Below are 11,643 nucleotides of genomic sequence, written 5' to 3' on the forward strand. Positions count from 1 at the left end.
TCCTCTAGGACCGGGCACATCCTGTGTTTACCGGAAGTCCCACACCAGTGGATCCTGGCCCACAGCAGCTCTCTGCTCCCAGACCCCATGGGAAAGAGACCTCACCACCTGGTCAGGTGGGCACTCCTGAGGCTGCAGAGCGGAAGAGACAACCAACACTGCCCACCCCTGCCCACATCCCTGGCCCAAGAGGAAACTGTATAAGGCCTCTGGGCTCCCGTGGGGGAGGGCCCAGGAGCGGCAGGACCCCTGCCTGAGACACCGCCGGAATCTGAAGGAAACAGACCGGATAAACAGTTCTCTGCACCCAAATCCAGTGGGAGGGAGAGCTAAACCTTCAGAGAGGCAGACAAGCCTGGGAAACCAGAAGAGACTGCTCTGTGTACATACATCTCGGACGGACGCCAGAGGAAAACACCAAAGGCCATCTGGAACCCTGGTGCACTGAAGCTCCCAGAAGGGATGGCACAGGTCTTCCTGGTTGCTGCCGCCGCACAGAGCCCGTGGGCAGCACCCCGCGAGCGAACTTGAGCCTCGGGACCACAGGTAAGACCAACTTGTATGCTGCAAGTGACCTGCCTGGTGAACTCAAGACACAGGCCCACAGGAACAGCTGAAGACCTGGACAGAGGAAAAACTACACCCCCGAAAGCAGAACACTCTGTCCCCATAACTGGCTGAAAGAAAACAGTAAAACAGGTCTACAGCACTCCTGACACACAGGCTTATAGGGACAGTCTAGCCACTGTCAGAAATAGCAGAACAAAGTAACACTAGAGATAATCTGATGGCGAGAGGCAAGCGCAGGAACCCAAGCAACAGAAACCAAGACTACATGGCATCATTGGAGCCCAAATCTCCCACCAAAACAAACATGGAATGTCCAAACACACCAGAAAAGCAAGATCTAGTTTCAAAATCATATTTGATCATGATGCTGGAGGACTTCAAGAAAGACTTGAAGAACTCCCTTAGAGAAACACAGGAAAACATTAATAAACAAGTAGAAGCCTACAGAGAGGAATCACAAAAATCCCTGAAAGAATTCCAGGGAAACATAAATAAACAAGTAGAAGCCCATAGAGAGGAGACACAAAAATCCCTGAAAGAATATCAGGAAATCATAAATAAACAAGTAGAAGCCCATAGAGAGGAGTCACAAAATCCCTGAAAGAATTCCAGGAAAACACAATCAAACAGTTGAAGGAATTAAAAATGGAAATAGAAGCAATCAAGAAAGAACACATGGAAACAACCCTGGATATAGAAAACCAAAAGAAGAGACAAGGAGCTGTAGATACAAGCTTCACCAACAGAATACAAGAGAAGAGAGAATCTCAGGAGCAGAAGATTCCATAGAAATCATTGACTCAACTGTCAAAGATAATGTAAAGCAGAAAAAGCTACTGGTCCAAAACATACAGGAAATCCAGGACTCAATGAGAAGATCAAACTTAAGGATAATAGATATAGAAGAGAGCGAAGACTCCCAGCTCAAAGGACCAGTAAATATCTTCAACAAAATCATAGAAGAAAACTTCCCTAACCTAAAAAAAGAGATACCCATAGGCATACAAGAAGCCTACAGAACTCCAAATAGATTGGACCAGAAAAGAAACACCTCCTGTCACATAATAGTCAAAACACCAAACGCACAAAATAAAGAAAGAATATTAAAAGCAGTAAGGGAAAAAGGTCAAGTAACATATAAAAGCAGACCTATCAGAATCCCAACAGACTTTTCGCCAGAAACTATGAAGGCCAGAAGATCCTGGACTGATGTCATACAGACCCTTAGAGAACACAAATGCCAGCCCAGGTTACTGTATCCTGCAAAACTCTCAATTAACATAGATGGAGAAACCAAGATATTCCATGACAAAAACAAATTTACACAATATCTTTCTACAAATCCAGCACTACAAAGGATAATAAATGGTGAAGCCCAACATAAGGAGGCAAGCTATACCCTAGAAGAAGCAAGTAACTAATCGTCTTGGCAACAAAACAAAGAGAATGAAAGCACACAAACATAACCTCACATCCAAATATAAATATAACGGGAAGCAATAATCACTATTCCTTAATATCTCTCAACATCAATGGCCTCAACTCCCCAATAAAAAGACATAGATTAAGAAACTGGATACGCAACGAGGACCCTGCATTCTGCTGCTTACAGGAAACGCACCTCAGAGACAAAGACAGACATTAACTCAGAGTGAAAGGCTGGAAAACAATTTTCCAAGCAAATGGTCAGAAGAAGCAAGCTGGAGTAGCCATTCTAATATCAAATAAAATCAATTTTCAACTAAAAGTCATCAGAAAAGATAAGGAAGGACACTTCATATTCATCAAAGGAAAAATCCACCAAGATGAACTTTCAATCCTAAATATTTATGCCCCAAATACAAGGGCACCTACATATGTAAAAGAAACCTTACTAAAGCTCAAAACACACAGTGCGCCTCACACAATAATAGTGGGAGACTTCAACACCCCACTCTCATCAATGGACAGTGCATGGAACAGAAATTAAACAGAGATGTAGACAGACTAAGAGAAGTCATGAGCCAAATGGACTTAACAGATATTTATAGAACATTCTATCTTAAAGCAAAAGGATATAACTTCTTCTCAGCTCCTCATGGTACTTTCTCCAAAATTGACCATATAATTGGTCAAAAAACGGGCCTCAACAGGTACAGAAAGATAGAAATAATCCCATGCGTGCTATCGGACCAAAACGGCCTAAAACTGGTCTTCAAAAACAATCAAGGAAGAATGCCCACATATACTTGGAAATTGAACAATGCTCTACTCAATGATAACCTGCTCAAGGAAGAAATAAAGAAATAAATTAAAGACTTTTTAGAATTTAATGAAAATGAAGATACAACATACCCAAACTTATGGGACACAATGAAAGCTGTGCTAAGAGGAAAACTCATAGCGCTGAGTGCCTGCAGAAAGAAACAGGAAAGTGCATATGTCAGCAGCTTGACAGCACACCTAAAAGCTCTAGAAAAAAAAGAAGCAAATACACCCAGGAGGAGTAGAAGGCAGGAAATAATCAAACTCAGAGCTGAAATCAACCAAGTAGAAACAAAAAGGACCATAGAAAGAATCAACAGAACCAAAAGTTGGTTCTTTGAGAAAATCAACAAGATAGATAAACCCTTAGCCAGACTAATGAGAGGACACAGAGAGTGTGTCAAAATTAACAAAATCAGAAATGAAAAGGGAGACATAAAAGCAGATTCAGAGGAAATTCAAAAAATCATCAGATCTTACTATAAAAACCTATATTCAACAAAACTTGAAAATCTTCAGGAAATGGACAATTTCCTAGACAGATACCAGGTACCAAAGTTAAATCAGGAACAGATAAACCATTTAAACAACCCCATAACTCCTAAGGAAATAGAAGCAGTCATTAAAGGTCTCCCAACCAAAAAGAGCCCAGGTCCAGACGGGTTTAGTGCAGAATTCTATCAAACCTTCATAGAAGACCTCATACCAATATTATCCAAACTATTCCACAAAATTGAAACAGATGGATCACTACCGAATACCTTCTAAGAAGCCACAATTACTCTTATACCTAAACCACACAAAGACACAACAAAGAAAGAGAACTTCAGATCAATTTCCCTTATGAATATCGATGCAAAAATACTCAACAAAATTCTGGCAAACCGAATCCAAGAGCACATCAGATCATCCACCATGACCAAGTAGGCTTCATCCCAGGCATGCAGGGATGGTTTTATATATGGAAAACCATCAACGTAATCCATTATATAAACAAACTGAAAAAAACAAAACCACATGATCATTTCATCAGACGCTGAGAAAGCATTTGACAAAATTCATCACCCCTTCATGATAAAAGTCCTGGAAAGAATAGGAATTCAAGGCCCATACCTGAACATAGTAAGAGCCATATACAGCAAACCAGTTGCTAACATTAAAGTAAATGGAGAGAAACTTGAAGCAATCCCACTAAAATCAGGGACTAGACAATGCTGCCCACTCTCTCCCTACTTATTCAATATACTTCTTGAAGTTCTAGCCAGAGCAATCAGACAACAATAGGAGGTCAAGGGGATACAGATCGGAAAAGAAGAAGTCAAAATATCACTATTTGCAGATGATATGATAGTATATTTAAGTAATCCCAAAAGTTCCACCAGAGAACTACTAAAGCTGATAAACAACTTCAGCAAAGTGGCTGGGTATAAAATTAACTCAAATAAATCAGTTGCCTTCCTCTATACAAAAGAGAAACAAGCCGAGAAAGAAATTATGGAAACGACACCCTTCATAATAGACCCAAATAATATAAAGTACCTCGGTGTGACTTTAACAAAGCAAGTAAAAGATCTGTACAATAAGAACTTCAAGACACTGAAGAAGGAAATTGAAGAAGACCTCAGAAGATGGAAAGATCTCCCATGCTCATGGATTGGCAGGATTAATAGAGTAAAAATGGCCATTTTACCAAAAGCAATCTACAGATTCAATGCAATCCCCATCAAAATACCAATCCAATTCTTCAAAGTGTTAGACAGAACAATTTGAAAATTCATCTGGAATAACAAAAAACCCAGGATAGCTAAAGCTATCCTCAACAATAAAAGGACTTCAGGGGGAATCACTATCCCTGAACTCAAGCAGTATTACAGAGCAATAGTGATAAAAAATGCATGGTATTGGTACAGAGACAGACAGACAAATGGAATAGAATTGAAGACCCAGAAATAACCCACACCCCTATGGTCACTTGATTTTTGACAAAGGAGCCAAAACCATCCAATGGAAAAAAGATAGCATTTTCAGCAAATGGTGCTGGTTCAACTGGAGGTCAACATGTAGAAGAATGCAGATCGATCCATGCTTATCACCCTGTACAAAGCTTAAGTCCAAGTGGATCAAGGACCTCCACATCAAACCAGACACACTCAAACTAATAGAAGAAAAACTAGGGAAGCATCTGGAACACATGGGCACTGGAAAAAATTTCCTGAACAAAACACCAATGGCTTATGCTCTAAGATCAAGAATCGACAAATGGGATCTCATAAAACTGCAAAGCTTCTGTAAGGCAAAGGACAATGTGGTTAGGACAAAACGGCAACCAACAGATTAGGAAAAGATCTTTACCAATCCTACAACAGATAGAGGCCTTATATCCAAAATATACAAAGAACTCAAGAAGTTAGACCGCAGGGAGACAAATAACCCTATTAAAAAACGGGGTTCAGAGCTAAACAAAGAATTCACAGCTGAGGAATGCCGAATGGCTGAGAAACACCTAAAGAAATGTTCAACATCTTTAGTCATAAGGGAAAGCAAATCAAAACAACCCTGAGATTTCACCTCACACCAGTGAGAATGGCTAAGATCAAAAACTCAGGTGACAGCAGATGCTGGCGAGGATGTGGAGAAAGAGGAACACTCCTCCATTGTTTGTGGGATTGCATACTGGTACAACCATTCTAGAAATCAGTCTGGAGGATTGGGGCCTCAACTCCCCAATAAAAAGACATAGAATAGAATAGAGAATGAAAGGAGGGGAACACCCATAAGGAAGGGGACGGGGGAGGGGGATGTTTGCCCGGAAACCGGGAAAGGGAATAACACTCGAAATGTATATAAGAAATACTCAAGTTAAAAAAAAAAAAAGAAAAATCATCAAGATAGATAAATCCTTAGCCAGACTAACCAGAGCATGCAAACAGAATATCAAAATTAACATAATCAGAAATGAAAAGGGAGATAAAAGAAGAGAAACTGAGGAAATTCAAAAGAACTTCAGATCCTGCTACAAAAGCCTATACTTAACAAAAATGGATAACCTTCATGATATGAAACTTTTTCTAGACAGATACCAGGTACCAAAGTTAAATAAGGATCAGATAAACCATCTAAACAGTCTCATAATCTCTAAAGAAATAAAAGCAGTTATTAAAAGTCTCCCAACCAATAAAAGCCCCAGGAACAGATGGTTTAGTGCAGAATTCTATCAGATTTTCATAGAAGACCTTAACCACACTGTCCAAGCTACTCCACAAAATAAAATCATAAAAAACACTACCCAATTCCTTTTATGAAGTCACAATTACACTTACACCTAAACCAGACAAAGACCCAACAAATAAAGAGAATTTCAGACCAATTTCTCTTATGAATATCAATGCAAAAATACACAATAAAATTCTGGCAAAATGAATCCAACAATACACCTACTTTATCATCCATCATAATAAAGTAGGCTTCAACCCAGGGATGCAGGGATGGTTCAATATATGGTAATCCACCAAAGTAAATCCACTATATAAACAAACTCAAATAAAAAATAACACATGATCATCTCATTAGATGCTGAGAAAGCATTTGACAAAATTCACCACCCCATCATGTTAAAAATCTTGGAAAGATCAGGAATTCAAAGCCCATACCTAAATATAGTAAAAACAATATACAGCAAACCAGCAGCTAACATTAAACTACATAGAGAGAAACTTGAAGCAGTCCCACTAAATTCAGGGACTGGACAAGGCTGTCCACTCTCTCCCTACTTATTCAATATTGTACTCAATGTCCTAGGCAGAGCAATCAGAAAACAAAAGGAGGTCAAAGGAGTACAATTTGGAAAGGAAGAAGTCAAATATCACTATTTACAGATGATATGATAGTATAATTAAGTGACCCCAAAAGTTCCACCAGAGAACTACTAAGCCTGATAAACAACTTCAACAATGTGGCTGGATATAAAATTAACTCAAACAAATCAGTAGCCTTCCTCTATTCAAAGGAAAAACAGGCTAAAACAGAAAGACATTAGGGGAATTACACCCTTCACAATAGTCATAGGTAATATAAAATACCTCGGTGTAACTCTAACCAAGTTGACCAAGGACCATCACATAAAACTGGATACAGTAAAACTAATAGAAGTGAAAGTGAGTAACTGCCTCTAACATATGGGCAAAGAGGAAATTTTCCTAAACAGAACACCAATGACTTATGCTCTAAGATCTAGAAGAGACAGATGGGGCTTCAAAACATTACATATCTTTTGTAAGGCAAAGGACACTGTCAAAGGACAAAAGGGCAATAAACAGATTGGGAAAAGATCTTTACTAATTCTATATTCTATAGAGGGTTAATGTCCAATATATAAATAGAACACAAGAAGTTAGACTCCAGAGAATCATATAACCCTATTATAAAAGGGGCAGGGGGTACAAAGCTAAGCAAAGAATTCTCAACTGGGGAATATCCAATGGCCAAGAATCACCTAAAGAAATGTTCAACATCCTTGTTCAATCATAGAAAGATTTTATTTCCACCATCTTCCTGATCATTTCTTCTGAGACAGACTGCTTGCTTGTCTGCTCCATGACAGAGGATATATATCCTGAGGCATACCAGAGGATTCACTGTACTTAACATTTGGTAAGACCCACCCTGAAGTCCCTCAGCTGCTGCTTCGAGCACCATGGACTTGGGGACCCACCATCCTTCCAGACCCCCTCCCATCTAATGCCAATCCCATTCCAACTGTTTCCACTGGTGTTTTTTTTTTGTTTTTTTTTTTTTTTTTTGTTTTTTTTTTTGCTGGGACAGACTGCTAGCTTGTCTGCTTCCCAGAAGACACTATATCCTGAGGCATACCAGAGGGTCTGCTGCACTCAGAACATTTGACATCATATCCTGAAGCCAATCAGAAGAACTACTGCACTGAGACGTTTGATACCACATCTTGAGGCATCCCGGAAGATCCACTACACCCGGGACACCACAGCTTGAAGGCATCCCTAGAGTTCTTCTGTATACAAGGCAACTGGGGGATTGACAGCACAGTCTGAAGAACTCCCAGTGGTTCTGAGCCATGCAGGGCAACTGACCAAAAAGACTAAAAGCCTCCCTGGAGTGTGGTTGCACACAAGGAAACAGAAACCATGGTTCATTGATCCTGCCAGAGAAAAGCTTCTACACAGGACAACAGCTTGACTGTTCCTCTAAAGACCCAACAGTCTGAATGAGAACCAAGAGCTCTACTGCAGCCAAGGCAATAAATCAGCCACTTTTGTGCCCCTCTGAAAAACCTCCAGTTGGAAGACCCCACAGGAGGTCTGTAACAGCCAGGGCCACAGTCCTATGAGGAGACCTGATGCAATCAGAGACCAAGAGTCAGACACCAGAGAGATTCACCCAGACCAGGAAACACTAGGGATAACCAGATGGTGAGAGGCAAACACAAGACCAGAAACGACAGAAACCAATATATGTGAGTATCATCAGAACACAGTTCTTTTCAGCACAGCTAGCCCTAATATACCAACACACCTGAAAATTGGGAAGCTGAACTGAAATCCTATCTCATAAATATAATACAGTCCTTTAAGGAGGATATAAATAACTCACTGAAAGAAATACATGAAAACCCAATCAACTAGGCAAAGGAATTTCATAAAGCAGTCTAGGACCTAAAAGTTGAAGTATAAACAATAAAGAAAACACAAATAGAGGCAAATCTGAAAATGGAAAACCTAGGAAGAGGTCAGGAATTACAGATGTAAGTATCACCAACAGAATAAAAAAGATACAAGAAAGAATCTCAGGTGTAGAAGATGCTGTAGAAGAGATTGACACAATAGTCAAAGAAAATTCAAAACATAAAAAAGTCCTAGCCCAAAAGATCCAGGAAATTATGAACACAATGAAAACACCAAATTGGGTTGGGGATTTAGCTCAGTGGTAGAGCGCTTGCCTAGCAAGCGCAAGGCCCTGGGTTCGGTCCCCAGCTCCGAAAAAAAAAAAAGAACTCAAGAAAACACCAAATCTAAGAGCAATTGGCATAGAGGAGAACAAAGATTCTCAGCTTAAAGAACCTGATAGTGTCTTCAATAAAATCATAGAAGAAAAACATCCCCAACCTAAAGAAAGAGATGGCCAAAAAATACAAGAAGCCTACAGAACACCAAACAAATGAGACCAGAGAAGAAAATCCTCTGGTCACATAATAATGAAAACACTAAGTGCACAGAAAAAAGAAAGAATATTAAATGAAAATATTAAATGAGAATATTAAGTGGCCAAGTAATATACAAAGACAGACCTATAAGAATTACATCAGGCTACTCAACAGAGACTAGGAAAGCCAAAAGAGCCTGGTCAGAGGTCATGCAGACTCTAAGAGAACACAAGTGCCAGCCCAGGCTACTATACCCAGCAAAACTTTTAATCAGCATAGATGGAGAAACCAAAATATTTCAGCACAAAACTAAATTCAAACAGTATCTATCTACCAATCTGGCCCTGCAGAGAATCCTAGAAGGAAACCTTCAATTCAAGGAATATATCTATACCAAAGAAACACAAGATATTAGGCATCTCACAAAAGCCAAAAGGAGAGAACCCCAAGCACATAAAGCTATATACAAAAACAAATATAACAGGAACCAACATTCATCTGTCTTTAATATCTCTCAGTTATAATGGACTCAACTCACTTATATAAAGACATAAGCTAACAGACTGGATAGTCAAACATGATCCAGCACTTTCCTGCATAAAAGAAACACAACTCAATATCAAAGACAAATACTATCTTAGAGTAATATGGAAAACTGTCTTTCAAGCAAATGGTACCAAGAAACAAGCTGGAGTTGTCATTGTCTTCCTACTATCTAATAAAATAAACTTTCACCCAAAAATTCTCAAGTGTGATGAGGAAGGTCATTTCATATGGATTAAGGGAAAATATACTAAGAGCAAGTCTCAATTTTGAACATGTATGCCCCAAATGCAGGGAACCCACATTCATAAAAGAAACTATTAAAGCTAAAAGCACACATTGAACCCCAGAAAATAATAGTGGGAGACCTCAACACCCCACTCGCACCAATGGACAGGTCATTGAAATAGAAACTACTACATGTTGACCTCCAGTTGAACCAGCACCATTTGCTGAAAATGCGATCTTTTTTTCCATTTGATGGTTTTGTCTCCTTTGTCAAAAATCAAGTGACCATAGGTGTGTGGGTTCATTTCTGGGTCTTCAATTCTATTCCATTGGTCTATCTGTCTGTCTCTGTACCAATACCATGCAGTTTTTATCACTATTGCTCTGTAATACTGCTTGAGTTCAGGGATAGTGATTCCCCCTGAAGTCCTTTTATTGTTGAGGATAGCTTTAACTATCCTGGGTTTTTTGTTATTCCAGATGAATTTGCAAATTGTTCTGTCTAACTCTTTGAAGAATTGGATTGGTATTTTGATGGGGATTGCATTGAATCTGTAGATTGCTTTTGGTAAAATGGCCATTTTTACTATATTAATCCTGCCAATCCATGAGCATGGGAGATCTTTCCATCTTCTGAGGTCTTCTTCAATTTCCTTCTTCAGTGTCTTGAAGTTCTTATTGTACAGATCTTTTACTTGCTTTGTTAAAGTCACACCGAGGTACTTTACATTATTTGGGTCTATTATGAAGGGTGTCGTTTCCCTAATTTCTTTCTCGGCTTGTTTCTCTTTTGTATAGAGGAAGGCAACTGATTTATTTGAGTTAATTTTATACCCAGTCACTTTGCTGAAGTTGCTTATCAGCTTTAGTAGTTCTCTGGTGGAACTTTTGGGATCACTTAAATATACTATCATATCATCTGCATATAGTGATATTTTGACTTCTTCTTTTCCGATCTGTATCCCCTTGACCTCCTTTTGTTGTCTGATTGCTCTGGCTAGAACTTCAAGAAGTATATTGAATAAGTAGGTAGAGAGTGGGCAGCCTTGTCTAGTCCCTGATTTTAGTGGGATTGCTTCAAGTTTCTCTCCATTTAGTTTATTGTTAGCAACTGGTTTGCTGTATATGGCTTTTACTATGTTCAGATATGGGCCTTGAATTCCTATTCTTTCCAGGACTTTTATCATGAAGGGGTGTTGAATTTTGTCAAATGCTTTCTCAGCATTTGACCAAACAGGGACACAGTGAAAGTAAGAGAGGTTATGAATCAAATGGATTTACCAGATATCTACAGAACATTTCACCCTAAAACAAAAAAAAATACACCTTACTTTCATTACCTCATGGTACTGTCTCCAAAACTGGCCATAAAATTGGTCACAAAACAACTCTCAACCAATATAAGAAGACTGAAATAATCTCATGTGTCCTATCAGACTACCATGGCCTAAAGCTGGTCTTCAATAATAGCAAAAGCAACAGAAAACCCACATATATGTAGAAACTGAACAACTCTCTACTCAGTGATGATTTTCTCAGGAATCAAATAAGGAAAGAAGTTAAAGACTTTCTGGAATTTAATGAAAATGTTGACACATCATACACAACCTTATGGGACACAATGAAAGCAGTGCTAAGAGAAAAATTCATAGCAATTAGTGCAATGATAAAGAAATTGGAGGATCTTATACTAGCAATTTAACCACACATATGAGAGCTATAGAACAAAATGAAGCAAATTCACCCAAGAAGAGTAGATGGCAGGAAATGGTTAAACTCGGGGCTGAAATCAAACAACTAGAAACAAAGGGACTAATACAAAGAATCAGCAAAAACAAAAGCTGGTCCTTTGAGAGAATCAACAAAATAGATAAACCCTCAGCCAA

The sequence above is a fragment of the Rattus norvegicus genome, chromosome 6 (genome assembly GCF_036323735.1).
Source record: "Rattus norvegicus strain BN/NHsdMcwi chromosome 6, GRCr8, whole genome shotgun sequence".
Classification (NCBI taxonomy): Eukaryota; Metazoa; Chordata; class Mammalia; order Rodentia; family Muridae; genus Rattus; species Rattus norvegicus.